The sequence below is a fragment of the Nomascus leucogenys genome, chromosome 6 (assembly GCF_006542625.1).
Source record: "Nomascus leucogenys isolate Asia chromosome 6, Asia_NLE_v1, whole genome shotgun sequence".
NCBI classification, from domain to species: domain Eukaryota; kingdom Metazoa; phylum Chordata; class Mammalia; order Primates; family Hylobatidae; genus Nomascus; species Nomascus leucogenys.
The window spans coordinates 116,704,456-116,719,438 of record NC_044386.1 but is presented as its reverse complement, the minus strand read 5'-3'; the positions used below and the strand labels follow the sequence as shown (position 1 = coordinate 116,719,438).

Genomic DNA, 14,983 nt, shown 5'->3' with positions numbered 1-14,983 from the left:
GGTAAGACTGGTCAGCTGTTTGATTGATCACAAGTTCTCATTACTAACAGGCTTCAGTCATGTCTAATCATAAGAAACACTTGCGCCTGGGTGGTGACTGCCCTCAGCAGTCCTTTTGGGCGGCAGACGCAGTTTGTCAGTTTGCCAACATCCTGCTCTCATGAGAAACAGTTTGCTGCTTCCTCACATGGCCTCCAGTGGTGCACCGAGTTGATCACAACCCTCAATCTTGGCCTCTAAGAGCCGCAGCGGGGTGGGGAGGTGCCAGCCTGCTGAGGCCTTCGGGTTCCTAGGCTGCTGGTATTTTAAAACCACCACTGCATTCTAACTCCCCTTGGATAACACCCTGAAACAGGCCAAGAAGAAATACAGGAGAAAAAATTACCTGCCGTTGAATATTTCTATTTCAAGTGAATACTAGCTGAACATTTACTAAATGACGTTGTTAGGTATCAGCAAAAGCGGGCCTGTAATAGTTGGGCGAGGACAGGGAAAGACTGAAATGGGCAGAAAAGATTACTGGCTGTCCTGCAGGTTCAGTGTGCTTTGGCCTATTTTTCAACTGTAAATTTCGGCCGCTGCTGCCGCTGCTGGCTTGTCCTCCTCCTCCTTGTCCTCCTCCTCATCCTGTTCCTCTCTCTCCTCCTCCTCCTCCTGCTCCTCTCTCTCCTCCTCCTCTTCATCCTGCTCCTTTCTCTCCTCCCTCTCCTCCTCATCCTCCTCTTCCTCCTCCTTCCTTTTAGTAAGCTTACTGGAGTGAAACTTGGAACATTTTCAAAAAGGGTTAACGCACATGATTCTTGTCCAAAGAAATAATCGAAGTGTGAAGGGGCGTGGGAGGGGGTTGAGATGTGCCCATTCAGGCCCAGAGCACTGGCGAGGGTGTGCGTGTGAGTGGGGGGTGGGGGCATTAACGGTGTCTTCTCCCCACAAATGAAAGAGAAACAGTAAATTCTCCTGGGGGTGGCGAATCAGGTGGGAAGGTGGAGCCAACGCTCTTTGCAAACTGTGTGGGGAGCCAGGGGTTGGTAGCTGGGAAGAGGGTTCAGTGGTGACCCTGGGGGAGGGGATGGGGGCGGGGAGCGGGAAACGGGGGGCAGCCCCGGGGGAGAAATGGGAGAGGGAGGAGGACGCCAGGGGCACAGGGACAGCTTCGGGGTTGGGGGGGGCGCGGCGCCGCCTGAGGATGGAGGCTGAGGCCGCCCGTTGAGTCACAGGTAAGGGGAGCCACTCTGGCCAGGCCCAGGGCCGCCCGCCTCCCTCCCGGCGCGCAACAGCTCCCTCCCCGCGTCTCGGGTTTCAATGGCTGGGCCTGCCCAAAAGCTCTGGGCCCCCGCGTCCCAATTTCTTTTTTATTTTTGAAGGATAATATTGGTGGACAAAGAATTCTTTGTTGACATTGGTCAGCACTTGATGTCATCGAGTATCTTCTGGCCTCCGTGGTTTATGATGAGAAATCAGCTTACTGAGGATCCTTGAATATGGCTTGTCTCTCGCTTGTGCTTTCAGGATTCTCTCAACAGTTTATGATGTGTCTGGCTGTGTATCTCTTTGAGTTTACTCTACTTGCAGTTTGTTGAGCTTCTTAGATATGTAGATTAATGTTTTCCATCAAGTTTGGGAAGTTTTGATTCGTTATTTCTTCAAATATTCTTTCTATTCCTTTCTCTGTCTCCCCTCCCTCTGAATTCCTTCTTATCCACGTCTTATTTTGTTGCTGATGTCCCAAAGGTCTCCAAAGCTGTGTTCATTTTCTTCTACTTTTTTCCTGTTCTTCAAACTAGATAATATCAATTGACCTATCTTCAAGTTTGCTATACTGTCTTCTGCTTCTTCAAATTTTCTGCTCAGCCCCTATGGCGAAATTTTCATTTTAGTTGTTGTATTTTTTAACTCTAGAATTTCTATAAATTTTTCAAAAATATGTAATTTTGATCCCCGTGTGAATATTTGCATTTGGTGAGACATTGTTTTCATAATTTACTGCAGTTGTTTAGACACACATTCTGTTAGCTCTTGGAGCACATTTAAAATAACCAATTTAAAGTATTTTCTAGTAAGTCTAAAGTCTGTACTTCCTCAGGGAACCGTTTCTGTTAGTTGCTTAGTTTCCTATTATAGAGCCATACTTTCTTGTTTCCTTACATGCCTTGTAATTTCTGTTGACGACTATTTAAAATAATACATTGGACACCTCTTAAAATCATTATGTCCCTCCCCAGAATATATTGTTGGTGCTGCAATTTTTTTAGCTGTTTTGTATATTTAATAATTTTTTTGAACTAATTCTACAAAGTCTGTACTCTTTGTTACTTGTGGCAACTGAAGTTTCTATTTGGTTAGCTTGGTTGTTGAGTAAGGATAGGACAGAGATTTCTGTAAATACCAGAAACCAGTAAATCTCCAAGTCAGGTCAAATACAGACAATCTTGCATGTGGAGTCTTCCAGAGTATTACCAGACCGGTCTGACCAGTTCCAATAAGGACAAATCTTTGGGAATGAGGCTTTAAAAACAGCTTCATTCTGCTCACTCTGGTGGTTCCAGTACTGCTCCAGGAATGTGGGGTGTTATTTTTCAAGGCCATTGCAGGAAAGGAAAGTGAGGCATGAGAGTGAATCAAGGTAAAATGCCACAAAGCTTACTGTTCTTATGGAGAATTGGCTAGTTTTCTTAAATACATGCTGCTTGAGTTGCTACAAGTCTTTGGTCAATTTCTAGAGTTCTGGAAAAGTTGATTCTAATAATCTTTGCCAACTTTCTCCTTGTTTCTATGGAGAACAGAAGTTTTGTCAGTCTTTATTCCGCCATTTATGCTGACTTCACTCCTTGATTTTTAAAAATTAATGATCTAAATAATAGTCATAGATCTCTGTATAAAGAACAGAGTGCTCTGGAATATGATTTTTGGGGGTTTCACATCCTGGCTTTGCTACTTACCGGTTTGTGGCCTTTGGCAATTTACTTGTCTGTGTATCAGCTTTCTTTTATGAACTGGGCATATTAATAGTACTCATCTCATATGTTGCTTGTGACTATATAAAATGAGTTAATATGTGGGGAGTTCCTATATGGATGCTTAGTACAGAATAAACATTTGGTGAATCTTACCTGTTGAAACAGCTACTCTAAATTTTCACTACAATTCCACACAGTTGATAGGCCGCCGCCTTCTTCTTCCTCTTCTTCTTCTTCCTCTTCCTCCTCCTCCTCCTCCCCTTTCCCCTCCCCTTCCCCCTTCCTCTCCTCCCTCTTCCTCTTCCTCTTCTCCTTCTCCTCCTCCTCCTTCTCCTTCCTCTTCCTCTTCTTCTTCTTCCTCCTCCTCCTGTCCTTCTTCCTTCTCTTCCTTTCCTTCTCCTTCTTCTTCTTCTTCCTCCTCTTCCTCTTCCTCTTCTTCAACAGAGCTGCCCAGGCTGTAATGCAGTGGTGCTATCTCAGCTCACTGCAACCTCCACCTCCTGGGTTCAAGCAATTCTCCTGCCTCGGCTTCCTGACTAGCTAGGACTACAGGCATGCACCACCACGCCTGGCTAATTTTTTTTTTTTTTTTTTTTGTATTTTTAGTAGAGATGGAGTTTCACCATGTTGACCAGGCTGGTTTCAAACTCCTGACCTCAAGTGATCTGCCCACCTCAGCCTCTCAAATGGCTAAGATTATAGGCGTGAGCCACCGCGCCTGGCCCTGATAGGCCAACTTCTAAACTGAGGTTGATAGGATTATTTACTGAAGTCACAGAGGTAGTGAGTAATTGATTCAAGCAACCTCGAAGAGTTGCTGCATGGATTAGAGATAACGTGTAAAATTTTAAGCTCATACTTAGATGCTGCTCATTAAATGGAAACCACTCCTACAAATTATGGCTCTAGTATTTTCTCCATAGTGGGTGAACAGTACATAGTTCCTTGACTATTTACTTTTTTTAGATGAGTGTATGTATTTATATTTAAATGTATTTTGCAGTTGCATGAGGGTTTTTCTGAAACTTTTCTTCTGTTCAATATCCAGGTTTTGGCAGAGTTCAAAGACTGGGAAGCAAGGTTCAGCCATGTTGGGCCTTTGGGCTCATAGATGAGCAAGGGTACCCCAATATGAGGGCTCAGCAAATTCTGGAACTTAACAGTTCTGAAGGCCTTTAGAGGAGAAGGAGGCAGGTAAAAGGTCTTTCAAAGCACAGCGAATGGGATAAAAGCAGGGATCAGGAGTAGCTAAAAATGGAACAGGTGGCTTACATAAATACCAGCTGTGCATTATGTGCATTATGGTCGATTTTACTGCCAGTTTATAATGTTGTCCATGGCTATTTTACAGCAGTTTTCTTTATTCCTGACATTGTTGTAAATCTTGCTGTAAAACTGCTCTAATGCAGCAGAAAGGCTATGAAATGAAATGGGAACTTTAAGCATCAGTTGATTGTAGTGGAATGGAAGGGAGGCTGAGGATGCCTAGAGAGAAAATAAAGGAAAGCTGGGGGGAAAAATTAGTGGGCCAAATATCTCATTATGTATGAGAATTTGTCCTCAAGTCCGTTTAATTGTGAGCAAGAGCAGATAGCACTTTTAGGATGAATCCACCAGGTGGCACCATCGAAACATTTCTTAGAAGGCCCCTTTGTCTAGTTTCTTAGAAGAAGTTAGTAGAGGTGGAAACAATACTTACTCATTTTTGGAGGGGGAATGCATGGTGTGTATTACATTATCTTCTGTACTTTTTGTATTCGTGTGTATATATTATAGTTCTAAACACTGAAAGACCCCTTTCTCAAGAGATACAATGTCAACTTGGGAACTTGGGTCAATTTTGTAGGGCAGATTTGAGCCAAGCATCCCAGATTTAGGGATATATACCTTTTTTTTGAAATGGAGTTTTGCTCTTGTTGCCCAGGCTGGAGTGCAATGGCGTGATCCCGGCTCACTGCAATGTCTGCTTCCCAGGTTCAAGTGATTCTCCTGTCTCAGCCTCCAGAGTAGCTGGGATTACAGGTGTGCGCCGCCAAGCCCAGCTAATTTGTATTTTTAGTAGAGACGGGGTTTCTGCGTGTTGGTCAGGTTGGTCTTAAACTCCTGACCTCAGGTGATCCACCCACCTCAGCCTCCCAAAGTGCTGGGATTACATGTGTGAGCCACCGCGCCCGGCCAGGGATATATTTTTATACCTTTTGGTTAATATTAATATACTTTGGGTTTTCTTCTCTTTTCTTAGCCTGGGACTATCTAAGCCTTTATCCTTTTATTTTTCCTTTTTATCATCTCTGCCTAGAGGTGAAGGAGACTACTAAGCCCTCTCTACTTCTTCTCCCAGCAGCTGGCCGCTGGCTCTGCCTCTACCTGGTCCCTTCCAGGATGTACTTCCGAAGGTTCTTGAAGGGAGATACCCACCATTCTTAAAATTATGTACCAAGACACAGCACAGAATCAGAATCCAAGAAAGTTGGATTTCTGGCGCATTCTGCCTCTTTCTTTTTAGCTCACTACTTAATTCAAGGGTTATTGCAAGGATCAAAAAAGGTAACGTGTGCAAAATGCTCAGTGTATGGCCTGCTACATGCTAGGTGCGGAATGCATGTAAGAAAATAAAGTTTAATAAAATGTGTATTAAACTAATATCTTTTCAGCAGGAGGCCAAATAAACTTCTTGTGCACCTCAAAATTTTTTTCCCACTTTTTTAAAAATCAAGAAGGATGTGAGGAACCAGGAATTGAGATTTGGCATTAATCTTCATTCTTGGTGCCTAGGGTTGGCCTTGCGTATTGGCGATGAAACAGGCTATTTTTGAGACTGAGTTGTCCAGCATTCTCTAAGGTGAGGCTATGTTGCATGTTGGAAAGATTTAGCGAATAACAGAGGCAGGCTTCACTCTTGTTTCTCACTGGGAAAGGCAAGAGCAGCCTGCAGACAGAGACCCTCTGAGGGCAAAACTCACACTGCGTGCTGCATGTGAAAACTGCAACAGGGAGTTAGAGATGCCCGGGGCAGTTGTGATTTTCACTGTCCATTTATCTGTAATCATTTTTGTAAGGAAGATTGATGGATGCAGGGGGGTGAGGGTGGGCGGAGGAGGTCCCTGCTGCATAGTGATGCACAGAAAGTGATATTTCAGCAGAAGGAAGCTCTTGATAGTTGTTTTCCTGCAAGCTGGAGATGACGGACAGTCTTTACTGAGTTGTTTGTCCCTCCTGTCAGGTACGTAGTCCTGCAGGGCGCTGCTTAATGAACCAGAAGTCCTGCCTCTTAAGTACCTCACCAACTCAAATGTGTGCATGTCACCTTGGCGTGAATCAGAGCAGGCGCTGATGGGGATACCGTTTGGAGGCATGCCAGCAAGGAGTTCCCTGTGTAGCCTGCCTCTAGAGCCTCAAGTTTAACTTCCATGGGGCCAACAGGGGAGTCGGGCTGGGCAGAAGCTCCTGGGAACCAAAGCAAATGATCTGAGAGTCTGAGAGCATAGTGGAGGTAACGTGTTTGTGTCCTCTCTGGCTGCAGCACCCCAAGTCCTCGCAGACTCAAGTAGCCTATTTGCAAGTTTAAATAGTTTCTGACCCCTGGCCGGTAACATTAATACTCTACAGTGGCCCAGGGTCAGGGATATAGAGTGGCGACTACTTGGCAGAACTGGAGCTTGCTCGGATGAAAGGATAAATTATACTGTTTAAATGAGGCTTAAGTGCAGGGTCTGGACTTCATTTCAATCTTTCATGTGGACTCTATAAGCACCTACGCACAGCAGTCTAGAAACACTGCTCCCATCCCTCCTATCTCATGTCATCCTCCCAGTTCTGGTGGTGGGGGGGCATACTCTCCCTGTGTCACGTGAGAAATTCCTTTCTCGTGGGAAGCAGGTGGCATTCCTGGACTCTCCTTGGCCTGGCCGTTGGTAAGCACAGGAACTCAAGGTGTCTGAATCTCTTGTCAAAGGTGGGCTGTAAGGCTCCAGAAGAGGAGAACGGAGGAGTGCCTGCAGAGCTCCTGCCTGAGGCCTTTGGATGGGCCCTGCCGGCTTGCCGTGTGTGTGTGTGTGTGTGTGTGTGTGTGGTGTGTGTGTTGTCGTGCTTATTATTTGCCCCAAATGAGGCAAGAGAGCAGTGATCAGGTGTCTTCCCAGCATCTGGTCTCGTGAAGACAATAGAAGTGGTCGGCTCAGGCCCACTGCCATGCTTGGCTTGCCCATGTCTCCTAGGATTGGCTGCCTGGTGGCCATCCCTCTGCCATCCCCTTGACTGCCCTGTGAATGACGTCCACTCTGAGACCCCAGGCCACTCAGAAAAACTGAAGATTCTCAAGTTAGGTGCAGGTAGGGGGCAGGTCCTGGTGGTGGGGAGCTTTGATCTTCTGCAGTTGGAGGATCCTCTTTCAGAATAGTAATGCAATTTGTGAATTAATAAAATTAGGTATGAAAGAGGATATGTAGGAAAGAAGATAAATCACAATTTTTAAGTTGACAAAACTACAAACATGACAAAATAACATAATATTGTAAATTAATTATCTGCCTGGAATACTCTAATTTTTTTGATCTTTTGCCTGCATTGTCTTTGATAGCAGTTTTTTTGATATTGCTTTTTAAAGAGAGACTCTCAAGATAATGGAGTCTTTACTTTGTTGTGGTTAATTAAACATTTTTTGATGTTATTCATAGTTTGAGATGTTTCTTTTAGCTTCTCAACCTGCTATACAGATAAAAAGCACTTTCATGTCAGGTAAGTATTTAGAATTGTTGCCAAATTTTAAATTTCCTCCATCAATTTTCTTTCGTATGTCATATATGAGTTGGGAGATTTGGAAGGATATTTCAGACCAGCTTCTGTATCAATTTTTTTCTCCTTGTCTAATCACATGCTCCTGGTGTTGTGGACAGTAGCACATGACCATATCAGGACATGACCTATCTAGGTGTCATGGCTCTCAGTGAGTCCGCTTGGAGGGTAGTGGAAGTATCCCTGGACGTCATTCCTACACCAGACAGCAATAGCTCAGCTCTCCAAGGAAGTTACTGTGAACCACATGCACATATTCGACTCAAGTCAATGTGCTCCCAACTCAATTTGTCCTTAGCTAGACCCCAAAAGTTCTCATGGGGAGTCTCTCACTCCCCTTCCACTTAACATGATGGAAAGCCTGATTGGAGGAGGGGCGTCATGAGTGGGAAGAGACACAGCCTTCACTGATTGCAGTTAAAATGTCTTACTTTTGAAAATAGGACAAAAACATATGACCATGTGCATACACTGCTGAAGCCCCTCCCCTGGCCATGCAAGGCGCCTATGTGAGTGCAAGTGAGATGCCCAGAAGTGTAAGTTCCATCTGCTCAGGGAAGGGCCGGGTATTGCTTGGTTATCACATTCCAGGGGAAAGGAAGAGACAGTCAAGGCCTTCTGGCTATTATCTTTGATCCTAGTGCTCCGTATTTTCCATTCTGTGTGATACAAAAACAGATTTAAATCACGTTCTAGCATAGCGTTGAAAAGCATTTTTACTTTTGGCAGGCCGTGGAACATCATTTAATCAATATTTGTTAATTGGTTGAACTGGATGCATAATTGGAAAGCTAATGGAAGGAGATATGTTTTACCAGGAAGGGCCCTTGGTGATCACTGATTATCCATTTTTACAGATAGAAAAGCCAGGAAGGGGAATGACTGTCTGAAGGTGGCAGCGAATGACAGAGATGAGGCCCATGGCAAGGTGCACTAGTACACTCTGCCTTTGCATGACTGTAAGCAATTAAAGTCTCATCAGAAGTCATTATGAGTTAATACACGGAGCAAATATAGGTACAGATGTCTAGAAGCAACAATGGCGTTTACCGTGAAGCCACACATTGAAGGTTTACTGTAAAATGTCGCACTGAATACTTTATATACACCTGTCTTGGTTAGTTATTGTTGTGATTTTCTTCAGTCTGTGGGTTACATGCCCCCTGCTGACCCACAATACCATGCCGCAAGATAGGCGGTGTATTGGCCAGGTGCGGACCTGGCAAAAGTCCACTCTGCTTAGGTTCAGCTGTGGATGAGTTCTGTGAGCCTTGGTGGGTCGTGAAGACTGTGGGACTGTAGGACTGGGCTTGTGGGCAGAAGAGTCATAGGGCACTCTGGCTAGGAAGAGGGAAAGGGGCCTGTTCCTACCAGGTGCTCTGTGGAGTGTGTCCACCCTGCAGGGAAAGGCTCAGGTCTGAAGAGGAGGCACAGACTTTGTATCTAAGGACCCTGCAAACAGAGGCCTTGTGGAGGTTTGGTCAAGATGGAGAGGCCAGTTGGCAGCGTACCATGGGCTAGACTGTCCATGACAGGGAGGAAAAGGCAGCTACTGGCACTGAGCTGACAACAGTGGGAGGTGGGGCCTCAGTGGAAGTGGATTGCTTGCTTCTCATCCTGTCTCCCACACTTGGTACCCACATGACCCTGCACAAGGAACCTGCTTGGCCCCTCTGAGCCTCTGCATCTTGGGCTGTCAAATGCCAAGAAAAAAAAAATAAGACTGATCTCATAGGGTCCTTATGAGAATTAAATGAGATAATCCATGTAAAGCAACTGATATGTAAAAATAACAATAATGAAAGTGACACTAATCTTAGACAGGGGCTACTTTGACTTTGCTAAGTGGTTTTACAATAAATAGCATTATTATGTATTTATTATTGTTCATCATTATTTTTAATATTACTATTAAATCAGTCTCCATGGCTGTGGATGGGGGTAGGATGACCTGGGCCTGTGGGCCCTGGCTATTTGCCTCATCCACGCCCAAGTACCCAGTCCCTGCAGGCATGTGCAGCTCACTCCCCCATGAGAACTTCAGGGTGTCCAGCCAAGGGCAGGGCCTCTGGGAGCCTCTCTTTTCTAACGGGCTGAGCTGCTGGGTTTAGGAAACCCATATAGCCCTATGTTTCAAGGGAGGATGGTGAGACAAAGGGAAGCATGGGGAAGAAGGCAGTCTGCAGTTACTGAGCACCTACTATGTACCAGGACTCTAGAAGAGTTTATATATGTTATCTCGCTTAGCAATGCTATCATTAGGTATTCTTACTTCCAATAAAGACAGGAAAATAGACACTTTGAGAAGTACTTTGCTCAAGTGCAGAGCTGGTGAACATAGGACTCAGACTCAAACCTGCATCCGTGTGACTCATGTCTGCTCCACTATTCCAGGTGTGGGAAAGGCTGCTTATTCCATTCCATGTTCATTTTTGCACAAAATAATTATTGACTCAAATGGGAAGGTGAATTACAAGGTAACTTACCTTAAAAACCAGTTGGGATTTTGACTGGAAGTAGACTGAAGCTATAGACTGCTTTTGGTAGACTTGACATTTGTATGATACTGAGAGTTCTTCATGTTGAATATGGGTTACTTTTTTAGTTATTAAGATATTCTTTAGGCCAGGTGCATGGCTCACACCTGTAATCCCAGCACTGTGGGAGGCTGAGGCAGGTGGATCACTTGAGGTCAGAAGTTTGAGACCAGCCCGACCAACATGGTAAAACCCTGTCTCTAGTAAAAATACAAAAATTAGCTAGGTGTAGTGGCAGGCGTTTGTAATCCCAGCTACTTGGGAGGCTGAGACAGGAGAATCACTTGAACCCAGGAGGTGGAGTTTGCAGTGAGCCAAGATCACACCACTGCACTCCAGACTGGGTGACAGAGTGAGACTCTATCTCAAAAAATAAAAAAGATATTCTTTAGAAGACACTATAAAATAGGAAGAGACAAATCTAAAACATATTGATGTAATTGTAACATGTACAGCTGGAAAAGGATTAGTATCCAGCATATATAAAGAACCATTATAAATTCAGAAAAATAACCTAATAGACAAGAGGAAAAAAGATACAAATAGACCTTTCTCGTAGGTGGAAACATAAATAGTAAAAAAAATGAGGAAAAACTCAATAGTATGGGTTGTTTATTTTCTTGACTACATTTCTTAAAAATTTCTGGCTGCCTTTAATTGAAAATACTAATTTTCAAGAAAGTGAAAATTAAGACATCATGATACTTTTTAAATACTCTTCAATTTATAAAAATTAAGATATTTGATAAGATCAAGTACTCAGAAATATAAAAACAAAGAACATAAACTGTTGGCATGAGTGTAAGCTGATATAAACACTTCAAAGAGCATATCTTATAAACTTGAATATAAGTAAGTCGTATGAACCCATTGATTATATACCCAGGAGAACTTCCTGCCCCTGAGTACTAAAACATGTACAACAGAATGTTTTTGGCAGCCTTGGTAGTAGCCAGAATGAGAATAATGTAGATGTCCAACCATCGGAAAATAGATGAGTAAAACCTGGGTGTATTTACTCAGTGGGATATGATACAACTGTGGAAATGAATGACCCAAAGCTGCCACCATCATGAAATGGATGGGTGGTGACAGTGAGCCTCAAAACTTCAGAGTCAGTAATATGGGATGATACCATTTTTATCACGCTAATATCCAAGCAAAGCTAAACAGTATATTGTTTAGGAATACAGACATAATCTGAAAAAATCTTTTTTAAAAAAGAAGGATAAGCAGAAAACTAGAAATAGTTGTTCCCTCTGAGGCAGAGGCAGAGGGGTGCAGTCAGGGGCTCTTAAGGGGATTCCGTATGTTGGGCGTGGTCTCTTTCTGAGCTTGGTGGTTGAGTTGGGGTACTGGTTTTGTGAATATGCCTCATAACTCTGACATACATTGTATCTGTTTTATTGTCTCTATCAAGTATTACATAATCTAAACAGCCTTGTCCTCCATGCAGCTCCTGACACATGATGACAATTTTCATAAATTAACCAAATCAGAGAAAAAGTTAAATACCACGAAATACTGTGAAATTCCCTCCTTCTGGAGGAGGGAATCCCATGCGCGTCGTTTCTCTTGCCTGGCTGCACATGCGTGCCGGTGTGTAGGTGGGGCACAGCCAGTGACTCACAGGGGTGGGAAGGCAGATCTCGCTACCATTCCCTGATCCCTGTTTCCAGTCCTCTGCCTTATTACTTCTGTATCCATTTCCCTGATATCCAGAGCAGGAGATCAGACCTCTTTGTTTTAGCTGTTCCAGAATGGGCCCTGCAGGCTTGGAGGGTGGTAGTTGCTACATGGGGTTGGATGGGATCCTGGGGTTCACAACTCCTCTGTTTCAGGCTGAAATGCACACTTGTTCGTAAGCCCTTTTCCCCATCCATGACAGGTGTCTTCAGGCCCTGAGCCCTCAGGAAGGGTCAGAGAGAAGAACTGCTGTGCTCCTGCGCCCCACCCTCCAAATTGAGTGCCTGCATTTTTGGCCCAGGGCTCTGCAGATTCCAAAATTTTATCGCTGTCTCTTCTCCATCATGGCTTCCTCTCTCCTCTTTTTGTCATTTTCTTAAAATAAATCATTTCAGTCTTTTCGTGCCATTTTGAGCATTCCATCTTCTGGGTTCAATTCACTATCTCTGGAGGTCAGGGTAACTTCCTGTGTTGAAATTTGCCTTTTCTTTTATAACTGAAATAAAGGAAAGATGTTCTGGTTACTCGGATCATCCAGGAGGTTTTCTGTTGGAGGTTTGGGAGGAATGGACAACAGGCCCCTTGGCCTGCTGCTGTTTCTTGTCTGACAGGCACAGCCCCTCCCTCTGCTGTTCCTGGAAGGCTGCTGCATTCTGAAGAAGCTTTTCTGAACTAGCCACGACATTGCAATTTTCATCACCATCACTACCTCTTTTCTTGCAACTTTAAATTTTAACATGTTTATAATCAGTGTTAAATTTTCACTCTGATTTCACAGTCATGACAGAAAATAGATAAGCATGATAACATGCTTATCAAAGGGATTACTTTTTGTACTTTATGCACTAGTTTATCTCTTTCAGGGTAGAATGCATTATTTAATCTGTTTTAAAAGATTAAATTATTTTATTCCTTTACATTACAAGAGGTGACACTGGCTTCTTATGACAATGGCACCTAGCCAAGCGGAAACTTCCCCTTGTGCCTGCCAGCTCCTCAGGTACCAAGCCTATGGATTGAACCTTGTAGGCCTGTAGACAAATGCAGAGCTCAAGTTAATTTAGCAAATACCATGCATAACCTGGCATTCTTTTTCTAACCCCAAACAGTCAAGACAGACGTAAGGCATGAACATGTTATTTCAGGTGTCAAAGTAGTGAAATCAATAGCCAAAAGCTCGTACTCATTCCGTATTATTGAAGACAGAGCATCTTATCACAGCATTTGAATAGGTTTGTGTGTTTCTTTGATCTCATATTTTAAAATTGAACATCATTCAAATGGACTGTTTCTGTAGTGTATTATGAACATACTGAAAAGGCAAAATAGAAATGCCCATTGAGATCATAATTGTCAATGTCGTGGACAGGGTTATAGAAGTATACCTGTCATATGCTTTTCAGGTTCCACATCTATGCTAATGCTGTTTTCCCAGTGACTGGCTTTAATCAAGTTCTCCCATCTACTTCCGACATAGGTGAAACTGAATTCATAACTGGGTTGGAAAGAGAAGCATCTAATTAAGATCACATTTATACTTGAAATGTCTCTCCCTAGTAGGGAAAGATAATATCATCACTTAGTATTTAGGGTGGATGATGATATTAAATGCTTTCCCCATAGGAAACAGTTCAACCAAGGCCTTGTCTGAACCTGTAGAGACTTCGGCATCTTTGAAGGGAGATGGCCAGGCATGTATCCGGGAAGTCATGGGTTTTTCATTATTCTTTCTTCTCTGTTTGATAAACAGGGTTTACATAGCCAACTATGCTGCCCATAGTAACCTTGAGATATCAGATCTATTGAGGAATCATTTATATATAGTAAAATTTTCAATTGTGTAGTAACCACTGAATCCCCTATAAAGTTACCTTTTGCTTCTTTACAGTCAGCCTCCTTTTTTCATTCCCAGTCTCTGATAACCACTTATCTATTTTCTCTCCTTATAGTTTTACTTTTTCCAGAATGCTGTATAAATGGCATCAGCTAGCATGATGGTTTTTGTATCTAGCTGCTTTCACATAGCATGCTTTCAGATTCACTCATGTTGTTTCAGCATAAGTTCTTTTCTGTTTTTTTCTTTTATTTTAGTAACATTTTAGTGCATGGATATATCAAAATTTGTTCATTCACCAGTTGAGGAACATTTGGATCATTTCTAATTTTTGGCAATTCCAAATCAAGTGTTTATGAGCATTAACATTCAGATCTTTGTGTGAATGTATGTTTTTACTTCTCTGGTATAAATACGTAGTAGTGGGATTGCTGGGTCATATGGCAGGTGGAGGTTTACTTTTATAAAAACTACCAAACTCTTGTCTAAAGTAGCTGCACCATTTTTCATCCCTACCAATACTAAGTACTATTTAGGAGAGTTCCAGTTGCTTCATGTATTCACCAGCTCTAAGTATTGTCACCTAAAAAATTAGCCATTCTAATATGTATATAGTGGTATCTCCTTGTGGTTTTGATTATTTTCCTCATGACTCTGAGCATCTCTTTATAGGTTTATTTGCCATATGAACCTCTTCTTTAGAGAGGCTGTTCATAGAGTATTTTTTTTGGCCATTCAAAAATGGGTTTTCATTGAAACAATACAGAGATTAGCATGGCTCCTGTACAAGGATGACAAATTCATGAAGCATTCCATATTTTTTAAAAAATGGGTTTTCACACAAGAAACTTACGTAGTCCATAGACCCTAAAAAGAAACTACACAATAGAAACTACAAAGTAACCAGCTAACAACTCCACAATAAGATCAAAACCTCACATATCAATATTAACCTTGAATGTAAATGGTCTAAATGCACCACTTAAAAGGCACACAGTGGCAAGTTGGATAAAAAAAGGTAAGACCCATTCATCTGCCATCTTCAAGAGACCTATCTCCCTTGTAACAATGCCCATAGGCTCAAAGTAAGGAGATAGAGAAAGATCTATCACACAAATGAAAAAGAAAAAAGAGCAGGGATCGCTATTCTTACATCAGATAAAACAGACTTTAAC

The 14,983-nt window shown here is 42.8% G+C and overlaps 1 long non-coding RNA gene and 1 pseudogene across 1 annotated transcript; both read left to right on the top strand.

Moving 5' to 3' along the window:
- Positions 1–968: 968 nt before the first annotated feature.
- LOC115835411 lies at positions 969–6,651 on the top strand. The gene is made up of 4 exons (XR_004030374.1): positions 969–1,024; positions 4,006–4,158; positions 5,733–5,799; positions 6,181–6,651. It is a non-coding gene; the product is annotated as an uncharacterized LOC115835411 (long non-coding RNA).
- Positions 6,652–14,533: 7,882 nt separating this feature from the next.
- On the top strand, positions 14,534–14,630 carry LOC115835611 (annotated as a pseudogene).
- Positions 14,631–14,983: the final 353 nt, after the last annotated feature.